The sequence below is a fragment of the Pelodiscus sinensis genome, chromosome 27, assembly GCF_052426305.1.
Source record: "Pelodiscus sinensis isolate ZL-2025 chromosome 27, ASM5242630v1, whole genome shotgun sequence".
Taxonomy (NCBI): Eukaryota; Metazoa; Chordata; order Testudines; family Trionychidae; genus Pelodiscus; species Pelodiscus sinensis.
The window spans coordinates 19,630,411-19,647,507 of NC_143078.1; the positions used below are offsets into that span (position 1 = coordinate 19,630,411).

Below are 17,097 nucleotides of genomic sequence, written 5' to 3' on the forward strand. Positions count from 1 at the left end.
CCCGAGGCACGCCACAGACCCGCTCGCCTGCATCGTCAGAGGCCGGGGAGGCATCCACCTGTGAGTACCCTCGTGTTCCCCTTATGTGTACGGGGGGCTGGGGTGAGAGGGAGCCCCGGGACCGTGCGCCTGGGCCTTGCCCACCATGGAGCAGCAGCTGGGGATCCTGCAGGGGCCCTGGCCTTGCAGAGAGGAGCTGGGTTTCACACACCTGGGCCCCTGGGGAAATTGACCGCTGGTCTTCTTGCACCACAGCCGCAGCACCTGGGCCTGCAGGGCGCACCACACCGCCTGCAGCAGCCGCCCGCGCCCGGGCAAGCAGGACAGCCAGGAACCAGGAGGACTACCAGAGGCGGCACCTCCGGTTCCTGGACTGACAGCTCCGTCTCCAGGACCACTGGGTCCAGGAGGACCTCAGGCTGCGCCGGAGGAGTCTGGAGGCCCTGGAGGAGCAGGGCCGTGCCCTGCGAGGCCACCTCCAGAGCCTGCTGGACCGCTTTCCATTTCCTCCTCCCCCTGCTCCCCCTCTTGCTCCCCCTCTAGCTCCCCCTGCTCCCCCTGCTTCCGCTCCTGCTTCCGCTCCTGCTTCTTCCACACCCCCTGTCCCCTCTGCCCCCCCCTCCACAACCATTCCCCACCGACGCCCCCGGACCCGCAGTGTGGCGAGACGGGAGAGGCAGCCGGACTCCCACCCCTGAGCATTCCTTTCCCTTCCTCCCTTCCCTCCCCTCCCCTTCCAGCTCCCTCGTCCCAGGTTTCCCCCTCCCTTCTCCCACCTTCATTCCTCCCTCCCCCCACCCCAGTTCTGTGAAATAAACAGACGTTTATGTTTGAATAACAGGTGTCTTTATTTGACAGTAGGTAGGGAGGGGAAAAGGGAAGGGGGGGTAGGGTGGAAGAAGGCCCCGGTGGGGCATGCAGGGAGAGGTCAGTCCTCCTCCTCCTCCACCTGGAAGCTCTCCCGCAGGGCTTCCCGGATCCGGATGGCCCCCCGCTGGGCTTCCCAGACGGCGGCGGTGCGGGGCTGACTGTAGTGTCCAGCCATGCGGTCAGCCTCAGCCATCCATGCTGGCAGGAAAGCCTCCCCCTTCTGCTCACACAAATTGTGGAGCACACAACATGCCGCCACCACGGGAGGGATGTTGTGCTCGGCCAGGTCCAGACGGGTGAGGAGGCATCAAAAGCGGGCTTTCAGTCGCCCGAAGGCCCCCTCCACCACGATGCGGGCCCTGGTCAGCCTGTTATTGAAGGCCTGGCGGGAGGGATTGAGGTGCCCCGTGTAGGGCTTCATCAGCCATGGCTGCAGTGGGTAGGCGGCATCCCCCACCAGGCAGACGGGCATGTCCACGTCCCCGACCCTGATGTGGTGGTCGGGGAAGAAGGTCCCGTCCTGCAGCCGCTGGCACATGGAGGAGTTCCGGTACACCCGTGCATCGTGTGCTTTGCCGGACCAGCCCACATTGATGTCCGTGAACTGTCCCCGGTGGTCACACACGGCCTGCAGGATGACGGAGAAGTACCCCTTTCTGTTGACGTACCGGGACGCCTGGTGTTCCGGGGCACGGATGGGGATGTGCGTCCCGTCGATGGCCCCCCCCGCAGTTGGGGAAGCCCAGGGCGCCGAATCCCCGGATGACGGCGTCCGGGTCGGCGAGGCGGACCACCCTGCGGAGCAGCACCCGGTTGATGGCCTTGACCACCTGCGGAGAGAGACGCAGCAAAGCGCCAATCAGTGGGGCGCCCGGGTGGCTGGGAGCGTGCGTGTCCTGGCAGTGCTCCGCGCCCCACTCCCGGAAGCAACCCCCCTGGCAGCGTGTAGTACGGCTGGGACAGCCCGACCCCTCCGGTGCGGGGCGCTTTCGCCTCCTCCCGCCCCCCCCTTTGTCCCTGGGGCGGCCCATCCCCTCCTCGCAGCCCCCCTCCCCCCCGGCTAGGTGGCCGACGAGCGCCGTACCTGCATGAGCACCGCTCCGACGGTGGATCTCCCCATGCCAAACTGGTTCCCTTCTTTGCAGGGCAGGGGCGAGCCACTCGCAGAGCTCCAGGAAGGTGTCCCTCCCCATCCTAAAGTTCTGGGTCCACTGTCGGTCGTCCCAGCGCTCCAGGACGATGTGGTCCCACCAGTCGTTGCTGGTGTCCAGACGCCAGACGCGGCGGGGCACGCCGGTGCCGGGGCGCCGCCGCGGCTCCTCCACGGCCCCCCAGGGCAGCCAGGCGGAGAGGCAGGGGGCTGACATTCCCCAGGTGGTGCCAGGCAGCCTCGAGCCATTGCTGGCAGGCTTGCAGCAGCAAGTCCAGAACGTGCACCAGAAGGTGCAGGGCGAGCCGTGGCTCCATGTTGCCACCTGCGGCGGTCCCCCTCGAAGGGAAGCACCGACACAGACGGGCACAGAGACCGACGCTTTGCTGTCCCTCGGCGAGGTTGGCAAGCAAGCAGGAAAAGCTGAGAACCGGCTGTCCAGGGGGGGTCCCTTTAAGCACGAGCCTCAGATAGCCTCAGACAGCAGCCACACAAAGCAACTGCTGACCTGATGCCCTGCCAGAACCGGTTTCAGCTGCCCTTAAATGCCCCCCTGCGTCCAATCAGTGTGGACGCGCTAGTTCGAACTAGCAAAACGCTAGTTCGAACTAGTTTTTAGTTCTAGATGCATTAGTTCGAATTAGCTTAGTTCGAATTAACTAATTCGAACTAAGTTAGTTCGAACTAGCGCTGTAGTGTAGACGTACCCCCAGAGTGGAGCACCCACGGGGACTACTCGAAGGAGAAGAAAGAGTTACTCATCGGGGGTGGTTGGCACTGGGGCGGGGGGCACCGGGGAGGGGGAGGGGCCGGGGGGTGCTTGGCACTGACAGGACAGGAGGGGGAGGGCCGGGGGTGCTTGGCACTGGGGCGGCAGCAGGGAGGGGGAGGGGCCGGGGGGGGTGCTTGGCACTGACAGGGCAGGAGGGGGAGGGGTCAGGGGGTGGTTGGCACTGGGGGGCAGCAGGGAGAGGGAGGGGCCGGGGGGTGCTTGGCACTGACAGGGCAGGAGTGGGAGGGGTCGGGGGGTGCTTGGCACTGACAGGGCAGGAGTGGGAGGGGCCGGGGGGTGTTGGCACTGACAGGGCAGGAGGGGGGAGGGGCCGGGGGTGCTTGTCAGTGGGGAGGGGGAGGGGCTGGAGGGTGCTTGGCACTGGGGGGGCAGTGGAGAGGGGGAGGGGCCGGCGGGTGCTTGGCACTGACAGGGCAGGAGTGGGAGGGGTCGGGGGTGCTTGGCACTGACAGCGCAGGAGGGGGAGGGGCCGGGGGGTGCTTGGCACTGACAGGGCAGGAGTGGGAGGAGTCGGGGGGTGCTTGGCACTGACAGCGCAGGAGGGGGAGGGGCCACGAGGTGGTTGCCACTGAGGGGGCAGCAGGGAGGGGGAGGGGCTGGGGGGTGCTTGGCACTGACAGGGCAGGAGGGGGAGGGGCTGGGGGTGCTTGGCACTGAGGGGGCAGCAGGGTGGGGGAGGGGCCGGGGGGTGCTTGGCACTGACAGGGCAGGAGGGGGAGGGGCTGGCGGGTGCTTGGCACTGGGGGGGCAGGAGGGAGGGGGAGGGGCCGGGGTGTGCTTGGCACTAGGAGGGGGAAGGGGCCAGGGCGCGGGAGAGCGCAGGGGCGGGCGGCGCTGGCTGGACGGGCAACTGCCGGGGCGCTCGCGCGGACGAGGCGGGCGGGAAAGCACTGCGGGGGGAGCCTCCCCCTCCTCCCTCTCCTCCTCGCTCCCAGCTCTGCCGCCGCCAGCTTCTCTCCGGGCCCCGCTGCTCGCTGCCTGGGCGGGGGCCGGGTGCCCACTGAATCTCCCCCTGTGCCCGGGGCTCGGGCGTGTCTCCCGGGGGCGGGGGGCATTTTGGCGGGGAGCGCTGTGGAGGGAGGAGGGGACCTGTAGCGAGGGGGATGCTCCTGGCCCTTGCTGCCCAGTGCCCGGCTGTGCCTCCTGCCTCCCAGACCATCCTGGGCGGGAGCGTGTGGGGAGAGGGGGGTGGACGGGCTGAGAATTCACGGGAGGATCTTTGAGGAGTCGGGGGCCAAAATCAGTTGGGGGGTGAACCAGTGAGAGACAAACACACAAAAGAGAAAAGCCTCCCTGCCTGGCCCCCAACTGAGCAGAGAAACATCCCCCTGGCCGGCCAGAGCATTGCAGGGCCCAGCCTAGTCGGTTTGTGCGCTCCAGCCCCACGGAGAGGAGAGGGGAGGGGAGGGGAGGGGAGGGGAGGGGAGGGGGGCAACGGTGGAGGAACCCCAAGCACCCAGGCCTTAGGTTCCCCACCCACCTTCTAAGCAATGAGCATTTTAGGCCTGGCTGGACTAGAGAAGGGGGCACCAGGGGAGTTGCCGCTAAAGATGCGCACAAAAAACCCTCTGCCACCCACCTCCTTTGTGGAGCCTTGCAGCGGCACTCGCCTTCCTGCTGGAAGGGGAATGGCGCGGTTGTTTTCCTGATCTGGTGGTGGACGGCTGCCCAGTTGTGTCCCTGCTGGGGCAGCCTCGCCCCACCTCCAGCTGCTGTTGGGGCTTCTGTTTGTTTCTGTTCATACAGTTTGCTGCAGTTTTCCATCCACGAGGACCTGCATGAAGCTGCTCCAACCAGAGATATGGGGATCGATTTTTAAGAGTAAGAGGTTTTGTTCTTAAAACAGGGCTTAGGAACCTAATACCCCAGCTCACGTGAGTCTGGCCCTCGAGCCTCAAGGTTCCCACACTAACGCTCTAGCTCCCCTCCAGATTGGAGCAGACAAAATCTGCTAGCCTGCCCCCCCTTCCCCCCTCCTCACAAGCTCCGGTGTGTGAGGGGAATGTGGGGAGCCTCTTCCTCCTTCTCAGTTGGGGCATGTGTTAATGAGGATGGTGGGGGTTGGGGTTTTTTTTTTCTTCACACTTGTGTGTAGGGTTGCCAGGTGTCTAGTATTGAACCAGACAGCCCGGTATTTGCACTTTTTGTCCGGTAAATACATTTAGAAAATACAAAATGTCCAGTCTTTTCTGCTTTTCCTGGCTCGGCGCCCAGCAGAAATAAGCTGGGGGTGGGGAGATTGGCTGACTAATTAAAGGGGTCACAACTGGATTTTGCTCAACAAAAATGTTCCTGGTGGGGTTTTTTTGTTTGGTTGGGTTTTTTTCCTCAACAAAAATTTTCCTGGCGCTTTTTTTTTTTTTTTTGCTGAAACCATCTGGCACCCTACTAGTGTGTGCCTTCCCCCCCAATAAGGTTCTCCTCCCCGTCTGAAAGCGAGAGTTGGGAGAACAGGTTACCTTGGATTTCTGTGTCCTTATAAGGTAGTATCTGTTTAGGGTTTGTTCACGAAAAATGAAAGAGCAACTGCAGTTGGAGGAAAGATTGAAAATCAAAACTTCAACCACATAGTCTTTAGTTCATTAGGCATCTTTTAGCCTTTTTGTTCTATTATTGGTTTTCTACTTGGTACTAGAAAATGAAACTTTCCTCCTGCTTGGGCCTCAAGTTTCACTCCAGCAGCCCTTCCACAAGTAGAATCGTCTGCAAAATAAAATGTCAGGGCGACCGTCATTAAGGTGCTTGTCCCTGAAAGGACATGTGACTGAACTGGTTGTTCAGAAGGTTTCTGGTGAATTGGTTTATGCACAGGTATGCCTCCCGTTCTTTAACCACCGCAGTCTCTTGTTTTTGTCCGGAAGCAAATTCTCTGCCAAGCCACCTTTTTTCCCTTTCATGTAATTGTCTGCTCTTTCGTTCGGCGTGGTAGACTTGTTTTAGTGTGGCATTAGACAACCGAGCCACAGAAAAGTCTGCCTTGGTACCACTGAGTACCTGCCCAGACCAAAGTAGCTTTCAGCCACCTTAAGAGAGTCTTGATTTGCAATTCTCCCCTTTCTTCTCCTTGGATTTTCAACTAGGAAAGTGTGCTAACCTTGTTCCTCTTCTCCTCTGTACCGAACGACAACTATAGCGCAATCGAACACTAGGGAATAGCTGCTAAAAGGAAATTAGGAATCTTAGTTCCTAAGAATGACCAAAACACTGTGGCTGTGTCTAGACTGGCAAGTTTTTCCGCAAAATCATCTGCTTTTGCGGAAAAAATTGCCAGCTGTCTACACTGTCCGCTTGAATTTCTGCAAAAGCACTGACGATCTCATGTAAGATTGTCAGTGCTTTTGCGGAAATGCTATGCTGCTCCCATTCGGGCAAAAGTCTTTTTCCGAAAGACTTCTGCGCAAAAGGGCCAGTGTAGACAGCAGAGATTTCTTTTCCGCAAAAAAGCCCCAATCGCGAAAATGGCGATCGGGGCTTTTTTGCGGAAAAGCGCGTCTAGATTGGCCACGGACGCTTTTCCGCAAAAAGTGCTTTTGCGGAAAAGTGTCCTGCCAATCTTGACGCGATTTTCCGAAAATGCTTTTAACGGAAAACTTTTCTGTTAAAAGCATTTTCGGAAAATCATGCCAGTGTAGATGTAGCCTGTATCTAGTGATCATGTGAGCTAAGATCAGCTCATGTGGCTGGAGTCTGCAAACATACATGTGTATGTTAAAGGAGGAATGTTTATATACCCAGTATCTTGTGAAGAACTTGTCACCTCAGCACAGGGTCCCAGGGCGGGTTTTACCATAACGGACCCGGAGAGATCATCTAGGCCAGCTGGAGGAGGGAGGGGAGGGGAGAGGAGAGGAGGTTGGCCACTGAAAATGTTGCAGTATTAATTTTCCTTTTATTTGACTTCATATCAAACAAATATTTACAGTCACGCACCGTGTTAATTCTCACTTGTGTTAGTACTCTTTCTTCCAGAATGTTTTAAAAACACAGACGAGCCATGTCTTCGCGTGGGTGGCAGGCATCCGAAGAAGGGCACGTGACCTCGATCTTGGAGCATGAGACAAACTCAGTCTGCTCCTGGAGGGGAAATGTTAGAGGCAACACTGGGCTCCAGTGAGCAGTAGCCAGGTGACGCATGTGTCTGTCCTTTCCACACACCTGGAGTGGCCTAGCGCCTAAGCGTTCTCTGTCTCTCTTTCGGTCCCTGTAGACTTGGGGTAGATGAGAGGCTGGCCACCTGGTGGCAGAGACCGAAAGGAGCCACCCGCCGATACCCTGCCGGCAGATGGAAACCAGACAGCGATCTGTGGAAGAAGAGCAAATAGCAATTGGCTCAAGGTAAGTATCGAGGGAGGGCCGCACAGACGCTTGCGAGCGTGGCATGGGTCCCTGAGAAAAGGCCCTCTGGCTTGTGGTGGAAAAACTTGAAAACAGGAGCTACAAAAGTCACAGTGTTGTACTTAAAAGAAGTACTCGGGCTCTTTTTCAGAGGGATAAGGCAACATGCCATATTTATTGATGTCAAAGTCAGACAGGACTCACAGATTTGTCAGACTGCTCTGTTTATTTCAGCAAAGCTCTGCTAAAATGCATCCAGAAAATGTGAGCCTCAAACAAGGTTCAAACCCCTTGATTTATACAGTCAAAAGGCCAAGTTAACAGGATCAAAAGAGGGGCAAAACTTCACATTAGTAGTGTGGTTAAGTATCTTCATTTCAATATCAAGCACACAGCAATCTCCTGTCCATATCTCCCTGATTATCTGGAATTGCTTTCTTCCTAACACCTAATGTTCCTTTTCCTGTTAAACTTAGGCCCATCTGGCTAGCACCTTGATCTGCATACCTACAATCAACATTAACATACTTTTCTTCTTCCTCTTAAAAGACAAACAGAATTCCTTCAATTTATTCAATTATTACAGCACAATTCATCTTTCTCTTACAGTATGATTCTTTCTACTTTCACATTGATCACACATAGAATAATCAATATGACATGTCACTCATGCGCGCGCACACACACACTCTCTCTCTCTCTCTCTCTCTCTCTCTCTCTCCCCCCCCCCCCCCCGTCTTGCTGTTATCAACTAGTTGCTGCCCTTAACTTCACTGGCCAGGTGAGTTAGATGGGGGAGGGGTGGAGCAATATACTCAGTTTTCTACAAGTTTTCTATGTAGGTGTGACGCTCCACGCGCGTCGTCCGTACCAGCGTGACTATGCCCCCGTGGCTTTCTCCCCGGAACGCTCCCTTTTATCTATCCCAGCCCTTCTGGGGGGAAGGGCGGGGAAGGGGGGCCTGGGCCCACCCCCTGTCACCGGCTCCAGCCCAGGGCCCTAAGGACTCGGATCCCACTAGATCCGGTCCGGCTGGCGGGGTTTAAAACCGTAACTCGCCAGCACACCAGCCATCTCCGGGCTCTGCCCTGGGCCACCTCCTTCCTCGCCCCTCTCGGCATGGTCCTGCCATCCACCACGCGGGGGGTGTCGCGTCTCTTACTATGTGCTGGGGTCCTGGCGAGCGGGCGCCTGCTGCTCCTTGCTCCTGCCGCTCCTTGCTCCTGCCGCTCCCCCCTCCTCTGGTCCGGTGCCGGCGCCTTTTTATATTCGTGCCGGGTTGGCAACCCTGGCCGTGCCCCAGAAGCCCTGCCTCTGGCGTCAGCCTGGCCCCGCGTTGCCGCGGCAACCACCCTGGTGTCCCAGCCGCTTCTTGCGGGCGCCGAGCATAACGTCATCGGCCAGCGCCCGCTGGGCAGCGGCTAAACAGCCGGGACACCGCCAGCTTTCCTGCAGCCGCCGGCTAAGCAGGGCCTGCCGGGGTTGCTCCCTGTGTCGGGTGGGCGCGTCCCGTCACACACCCCCCCTTTTAACTTACTTCCTTCTTCCCCTTGTTCGTTCTCATACTGCCAGGAGTAGAAGTCCGCGTTTTGATGTTGCGAGCCGGGTTGGTGTGCCACCTCGAAAGCGTAGGGCTGCAGGGCCAGATACCATCGCATCACTCAGGCGTTAGAGTCCTTCATGGTCTGTAGCCAACGCAGGGGGGCGTGGTCGGTGATTACGCGGAACCAGTCTCCTAGGAGATAATACCTTAACATATCTAGCGCCCATTTTACGGCTAGCGCCTCCTTCTCGATGGTCGAATATTGGCGTTCGCGGGGAAATAATTTCCGGCTGATGTAAATGACTGGGTGCTCTTCTTCTCCGTCCCCCTGGGACAGGACCACTCTGATCCCCGTCCCCGAGGCATCTGTTTGGACAGTAAAAGTACGGTTAAAATCGGGTTGGGCTAACACGGGAGCCCGGCTAAGACTCTCCTTCAACCCCTGGAACGATCTTTCGCATTCTGGCATCCAACACACTTTTTGGGGCATCGTGACTTGGGTTAGGTCCGTTAAAGGTGCGGCTATAGTTGCAAAGTTTGGTACAAATCGGCGGTAATACCCCGCCAGTCCCAGAAACTGGTGCACCTGTTTTTTGGTTGTCGGTGTACGATGGTTCCGAAGGGCCTCTACTTTTTCCACCAGTGGGCGTAATTGCCCCCGGCCTACGATGTAGCCCAAGTATGCTACCTCCTTCTCCCCAAATCGACACTTTCGGGGGTTTGCGGTAAGCTCGGCCTCTCGAAGGGCTCGGAGGACGGCTTCTACGTGCTGTAAGTGTTCTTCCCAGGTTTGGCTGTATACGACTATATCATCAATATAGGTGGCTGCCCACCGGCCTTGTTCCCTTAGTACCCGATCCATGAGGCGTTGAAATGTGGCAGCGGCCCCGTGGAGGCCAAATGGCATCTGGGTAAAGTGGTTCAAACCAAAAGGGGTTGAAAAGGCCGTTTTCTCCTGGGAAGTCGGTGAGAGGGGGATCTGCCAATACCGGCGGGTCAGATCGAGGATAGATAGATACCGGGCTCCCCCAAGCCGGTCTAACAGCTCGTCCACCTGTGGCATGGGGTAGGCATCGAACCGCGAAAGAGCGTTAACCTTGCGGAAGTCAATGCAAAAACGTGTAGACCCGTCTGGCTTCGGGACGAGCACTATAGGGTTGCGCCATTCACTGAAGGACTCCTCTACCACCCCCCATCGGAGCATTTTCTGTAATTCTTTCCGTTCTGTCTCCCACATCTGCCAGGGCACGGGACGTACCTGGTCGCGTATTTTCTTCTGGGGCTCTGTTTCAATGTGGTGGTGGATAAGAGCCGTCCGCCCCGGTTTTTCTGTTAAGACGTCCGCGAAGGTATGGAGTAGCGTCTTGAGGTCCTCTCATTGGTTTTCGGTGAGCTCGTCCCCTATTTGGAAGCCACGGGGGGGGGGGGGTTTTGGGCCCCTCCCCTGGGCCCAATTCCGGGTCGGGGGGTATGGGGCTAACTAGGAGGGCCTCCCGTTGTTTCCAGGCTTTTAAGAGATTTACATGATACACCCGGGTATCTCTTCGCCTACCGGGCAGCTTTACCTTATAATCCACCTCCCCCACCCTTTCCAAAATTTCGAAGGGCCCTTGCCACCTTGCCACTAATTTTGAGCCCGGGGTGGGGAGTAACACCAGTACTCACTGTCCAGGTTCAAAAACCCTCAACCGGGACCCCCGGTTATAGTATCGGACCTGTACCTCTTGCGCATGTTCCAGGTTAGCCTTTGCGAACTCCCCCAACCTGTGCAATCTTTCCCGTAGGTCTAGTATGTACTGCATGGACCCTTTTACTCGGGTCCCTTGTTCCTCCCAATTTTCCTGTATAATGTCTAGTATCCCTCGGGGGTGTCTCCCGAACACTAACTCGAATGGAGAAAATCCTGTGGAAGCTTGCGTGACCTCCCGCACCGCGAACAACAGGGCGGGCAACAGAGTGTCCCAGTCCCTCAGCTCCTGCTCCACAAATTTCCGTAACATTTCTTTCAAGGTCCTGTTAAAATGCTCTACCAACCCGTCCGTCTGCGGGTGGTAGACTGCCGTTTTCAACCGCCCAATACGTAACAATTTACACAACTCGTTCATTAATTTCGAGGTAAAGTTAGTCCCTTGGTCCGTTAGGATTTCCTCGGGTAGCCCAACGCGGGAAAAAATCTTCATCAGCTTGGCAGCCAATGTCACCGCGTGTACATTACGAAGAGGTACCGCCTCCGGGTATCGCGTTGTGTAGTCCAACAGCACTAAGATGTACTGGTAGCCCGTGCGAGACTTCTCAAGTGGCCCCACTATGTCCATGGCCACCTGTGAGAAGGGTATCCCCACCACTGGTAGGGACACCAGGGGCGCCTTGGGTACTCCTCGGGGCCCCACTTTCTGGCATTCGGGGCATGAGGCGCAAAACTCCTGCACCTCCTGGAATACTCCGGGCCAATAAAACCGGCGCACCAGGCGCTGTACCGTTTTTTCGGACCCCAGGTGTCCTGCCCAGGGATTGGCGTGGGCGAGCTCCATAAGCCGCGGCCGGTACCGTCTTGGTACTAACAACTGCCTCACTTCCGGTAGCCCCTCCCTACCTTCCTCCACTCGGTACAACCAGTCGGCGCATACCTCAAAGTGTGGTCCGGTTGGACCTCCGGTCCAGGGCGCCCCCTCTTCCGATGGTTCTTGGGCCGAGGTCCAAGCGTGTCGTAGGGAGGGGTCCTCCCGTTGTTCCTGGAGGAAGTCTCCGTCAAAGAGTTCTAACGCCTGGCCCCCCCCGGAGCCCGTGTCCGGGTCACCGTCTCGTTGGAGCCCCAGCATGCTTCTGCCCCTCCGGAGATCTCCTCTTCCCCCCACGTATTCAGCGCCTTCCGGAAGCCCGCCCAGTCTCGCCCCAATAGGACCGGGTACACGAGTTTGGGGGTGACTATGACATAGCACCAATCTTGTCGGGTTGCGTCCGTAATCTGTACCCAGGTCGTGGTTATAGAAGCTGTAGAAGCTATTTTCATATTTAGCTAGAAGCCATCTTGTATATCAGAAACCATTTCAGCTTTTCTCTCAAGCACGTAGACCAGAGTGAACTTTCTGTCACCCCGTGAGAAGAGGCCTACAGGATGGGCTATTGGTATGTGTTAATTGGGCTGGTTGGGACAGGAGATGTACTCCCTCGCACCTGTCCGCCATCTTGTTGATAAGGCTTTGTTTTTTCCAAATTTAATTGAGGATTTCTGTAATTGGATGCCCTGACGTCAGACTGTTTGGCTAAGGGTATAAAGATACTAGGATTGATTGTATTAGCAGCCTTACTGGGCCCGGCTCTGCTGTGACCACGTTTGGCTCATGCTGTGCTTTATTAATTAATAAAGCTGTTTGTTAGCTGCCTAAACACAGAGGAGCGTGTTTTTGCTTCGACAATTTGGAGGTTCCACCGAGATTCCTAACGTGCCACTTGCCTGTATGGATGGACCGGCACTCCACTTCCAAACCTCTCAGAGCTCTCAATAGAAGGTAAGGAGATACCTGTTACGAAATCTCCTGGTGAGGGCTTGGGATTTGGAGTGACGGCCGGCCATCAGGGTAAGGGGAGCTACGAAATTCAATTTTGTGAAGTGGCTAACATTTTTGTCTGTCTGTGTCTGTCTTTGTCTATTAGGCCTGTCTTATGTGTCACAGTTCCAAAAGGGCACACCAGTGTCTCTAGTGAGACAGCCATGCGCTGGACCCTCTGTGTTCGGACGCTAAAAGCTGGTGTGGTGCCATTACTCTCTCTCAGCACAAGGAACTGTGGGGAAGATTTGTTGTCTCTCTCTGTTATTTGTGGGCGTAGTACTGACCTCTGAGGCTAACCCCAGGCCATAGTGCCCCATTCCGCCAGGCTGTCTCCAGGCGCCAGGACGTGGTGTTCTGCCGGGCTGGGGCAGGTGCCGGAAACCCCTGCGAGCCAGGTGGACCTTGAGTCCAGTGCCTCGCAACAAAAAGGGGACCAGTGCGAGCAGGTGAATTCTTGATTCGGTGACTCGCAGAGCGAGCAGGCGGATCCTGATTCAGTGACTCGCAGAGCAAGCAGGCGAATCCTGTTTCGGTAACTTGCAGAAGAAGCAGGCGAATTCTGATTCGGTGACTCGCAGAGCGAGCAGGCGGATTCTGATTCGGTGACTCGCAGAATATGGTGTAAGCAGGCAGACTTTGGTTCGGTGTCTTACAGAATTAAGCGCACGCAGAAAATGAGGGTAGGTCAGTCTACAGGAATTCCAGTGCCTTTATGATAAGTGCCTTCTGGTATAGGATCCTAATGAAGTCTGATATTAAGTGCCGGGTGTCTTAGGGCAGCGTCACTTAATAGAAACCCATGGGAACTGGACAATAAATAAAGATGCATCTAAATGTGGAAACTGTAGGAAAAATGTGAAAAAGGAGAAAAAAAATGTGTGTGAAAAATGAGTATGAATGTAATGAGTGAAGAATGAATGCCGCTGTATAGGTCTGAGACTTGAGCTGATCCCAGCTGCACCAGGGCTCTCGCACGAGGGAGCTCTGAACTCAAGGGGGGGGTCAGCTGAACCTCGAGACTCAGCGGATATGTGAGGGAGTGACGACTCCCCTTAGTTCATGAGTTGCTAAGGTCTGACACTCTAGACCCGGCAGACTCTTTCTTTGGAGTGTGTAAAGTTAGTTTAGGTGGGGGTTAGTCTAAGCACCCCCACACACACTGCCAAAAGGCACCCCTGTATATTACTTGTACATGCATAATGGTCCAAGGACCTGTAAGCATTTAACAAATTTGAAAAGAAGAAAAATTAAAGCCCTGATGGATAAAAGTGAAGCTCAGAAAAGCAAAATCCGCCCTGCAGTAAGATAGGTAACTTAAAAGTTGCTGCAGCACCTCTGTGCCAAAATAATGCATAAGAAGTGGGGAAAAAAAAGAAAATAAAATTCTCAGTTGGCACACCCATATCAACCAAGCTTGGGGGGAAAATCTGGCACAACATCACCCCTCTATCCCTCTTTATAACGCATACACAGGTAGAGAGGAAACATGAAAAATAACTGAAAGGAATTAGCTCTTCCCTTTGAAAACACGGGCTCCTGTAACAAACTTGCCCGATCCAAAGCAAAACACAAAGTTTAAAATAAGTTTAACAGTTTAAAGAAAGTGTTCCTCCAAATCCTAAGGGGGAGGGAAAAAAACAAACAAACAAACCTGCTTTAAGAAATGACTCTTTTCTTGCAGCCTCTTTTAATCATCTTAGCAATGAAACAGTCAAGTTAAACATTTGGCTACAAACACTTTGTTAAATCTATTAAAGAGAAAATAAGGAATTCTACTGAAACTTAATTGGTTAACCACATAAAAGAATAGAATCTATACATTGTAAATTTGTAAAACCTGCACCCTAAGGGTTAAATGTGTCTTCCAAGGAACCTAATTATTGTTTAAAAAAATCCAAGCCCAGAAACTTCACAGTGTTTCTGTTCAAGGCTGAGATGATAGCACTTTTGGCTTGCTTTCAGATCCAAGGTCGTGTGTGTCTGCAAACTGCCTGTCTGTTCTGGAAGGGGGGGAGCACTGTCCCCCATAAGTAAGTCTGTAACATTGCATGTGATTCTTTTCAGGAAAGGAAAACCTTTTTGCTTGCTGGAATAGTAACTAGCAAGCACCTTGTTCTAAGAGTTTCTGTGGCAGTAAAAAAAGCCTGGTCTGCAGTACAAGAGGGAAACTGAGGCATGCCACTGATAAGGAAGGCTAGCAACTCAGAGGTAATTCAAGAGAGTGGAAGGTCACGAGTACCGATGAAGCTCTCTTGTTCTCAGAAAGTTACAGCTCACTCGCCCATGGAAGTGGTAAGGAACTAGCTGTAACTAGTTCCCCTAGCCGATCTTAGGCAGTATTTTAAGTTATAATGGGCCACCCCAACGGGGGTAGAAATGTTTTCTTTGTCTTTTAGATCATCAAGAAGTGCTAATATCAGCTGAAGATTAACTGAAGAAAAAAAAAACATAGTTCTGTGTCATGACATAATAAGTTTGTGTTCTGTGTTCTGTCCAGATTTGTCTTGTGTGTGTCTTAATTTTGATATATGTATTTCTAACATGGTTGTGTGTACAATATTGTTGTTTTAATGAAAGAATAATTTAAGTCCCTTGAATAATCTTAACTTCGTGCTTTACACAGATGGTTTTTTGCTTTTATAATTCTAGCAGAATTTTAGTAGCAGGCTATGCAGTTTGTACTGTCTGGAATGTAGTGGAATCTGCTCCTCTACCTGCTGTTTTTCCCTTCTCTTCTACCATCGCCAGCTCCTACGCCGTCTCTTTCAGAACTGGCCCTCCTGCGAAACCAAGCCCCAGAATCAGAAAAGCAGGAGTAGAGACTGGCAGGGTGCACCTTGCGCCCAGACCACTTGTGGTGCAGCTCTGATGGCCACATTGTTGCCCCAGTGGTCTTGCTACCTCACCTTGCCCCCGTGCTCCCTGGACTGTCGCACGTTGGCAAAAGGGGGGATGGTAGCAATCCTTAAAACAAAATTGGTTTGCTCCCAAATTCTCCCAAGCAGCCAAAGATTACTGTCTGGCTTGCCCTGTCTGCCAAGCCCACAATGTGGGTAAACCTGTAAAGACAGTTCCGGCAACCAGACCTCCGCCTTTGGGACCATTTCTGAATTTACAAATAGACTTTATTCAGTTGCTTAAATGTCAATCTTTTGAATAATGTGCTGGTTATTGTTTGCTTGTTTTTGGGATGGGTAGAAGCTTATCCCTGCAGGAAACATGATAACATCACAGTAGCTAAGAAACTTCTAAATCATTACATCCCATCATGGGGAATACACCTTGTGATCTCCAGTGATAAAGGTACCCACTTTACTGGGCAAATTGTTCAAAAAAAAAAAAAAACCTGGAAAAGTACTACTCTACCAGACAAGACCTGCACTGTGCATGACACCTGGAGAGTGCAGAAGCAGTAGAAAGATGAAACAGGATTTTAAAGAACAAACTTGCTTAGATATGTGAAGACTCTGGATTAACATGGGTAGAAGCACTCCCGATTGCCCTAATGAGCATGAGAGCCACTCCTAATCAGAAAACTGGACTCAGCCCACATGAAATTGTATGTGGCCAACCTATGAGACTGTAGAGCAGCCCAGAAATTAACCTGGCTGATGCCACACTTGTTAAAGGAAGCATAGTCAAGTATTGCCAGGAACTTATGAGGTGTGTACAGTCTTATCATTCACAGGTTAAGGATGCCTTCCAGGAGGCCCCGACTGAGCCGTGCTGTAAACTACAACCAGGAGACTGGGTTTGCGTGAAAGTTCACCAGCGGAAGACTGCCCTGGAACCCAGCCCCTACAGAGGTGGGCCCCAACAAGGAGCACCGCAGACCTGGTACCAGAGACCCAGGTCCAGAAGCAGATGGGAATCACCACAGACCTGGTACCAGAAACCCAGGTCCAGAAGTAGACGAGGATCAGCGCAGGCTTGGTACCGGCAATCCAGGCCCAGAAGCAAACGATCCTAAGAGGCCGAGGCCAAGGTACCAGCTGCGGCCCAGAAGAACCTGCCAGCGATACGTGAAGCAAACTACGAAGTCCTGAAGAACAGCCAGCATGAGGCTGGACAAACAATTCATATTGAGCTTATGCTTAATCTTGTTTTTAAAACTAGCAGTTATAACCTATATGGTTCAAATGTATTTATGCTTTTAATGAACCAAGTTTCCCAAGAATTTAATTCCACAGGTTGCTAGATATGTGCTCACAGTCCGGTACATTCAGAAGGAGGCATCCCAATGATTCCAGTCCCACTAAACAACACTCAAATGAATGGCACACTGTTTAGTGAACTAAGCCAAATAATACTTGGCAGGATAAAGGGTTTACTAACCCAGGGTATATCCACCTAGCCTTGACCCCAATTGGAAAGTACTGCTGGACATGTAATGGTTCAGGAGCCAGGGTGAGGAAAAAAAGCCCAAACCAAATGGCCCTAGACTATGTCCTAGCTAGTAAGGGCGGGGTTTGTGCCTTAGTGGGAAGAGAATGCTGTGTGTATATTTCTGACACCAGCAAAGAAGTAGAGGAAGATGTCTCAGAGATTGAAAAAAAACTATGGAAAGCCTAAGACAAGAAAAAAGCTGGACCCTCTGAGGTTGGTTGGGAGGCTGGTTTGGACATGTGGGAACTTGGATTTTGCAAGGTATAGTTTTAGTATTAGCTATATTCTTTTGTGCCTATTTTTGTTTCTTGCTAATCAATTGCTTTATTTCTTGTATTCTGGAAAACACAAGACAGACCCTTACCAAAGGGAATGTGGTATGGGGGGGTCTGAGGAGGGACACCAGAGACTGTAACCGAGCGGCTATGGAGGCTGGAACCGCTCCGACAAGGCACCACTCTACTTATGG

General features: G+C 53.8%; 2 long non-coding RNA genes across 2 annotated transcripts; one reads left to right on the plus strand and one right to left on the minus strand.

Moving 5' to 3' along the window:
* Positions 1-6,682: 6,682 nt before the first annotated feature.
* LOC149521411 (uncharacterized) lies at positions 6,683-8,622 on the minus strand. The gene is made up of 2 exons (XR_016347947.1): positions 8,311-8,622; positions 6,683-7,114 (listed from the first exon to the last, which is right to left on the minus strand). It is a non-coding gene; the product is annotated as an uncharacterized LOC149521411 (long non-coding RNA).
* On the plus strand, positions 7,010-16,403 carry LOC149521412 (uncharacterized). The gene is made up of 2 exons (XR_016347946.1): positions 7,010-7,148; positions 15,916-16,403. It is a non-coding gene; the product is annotated as an uncharacterized LOC149521412 (long non-coding RNA).
* The last annotated feature ends 694 nt before the right edge of the window (positions 16,404-17,097 follow it).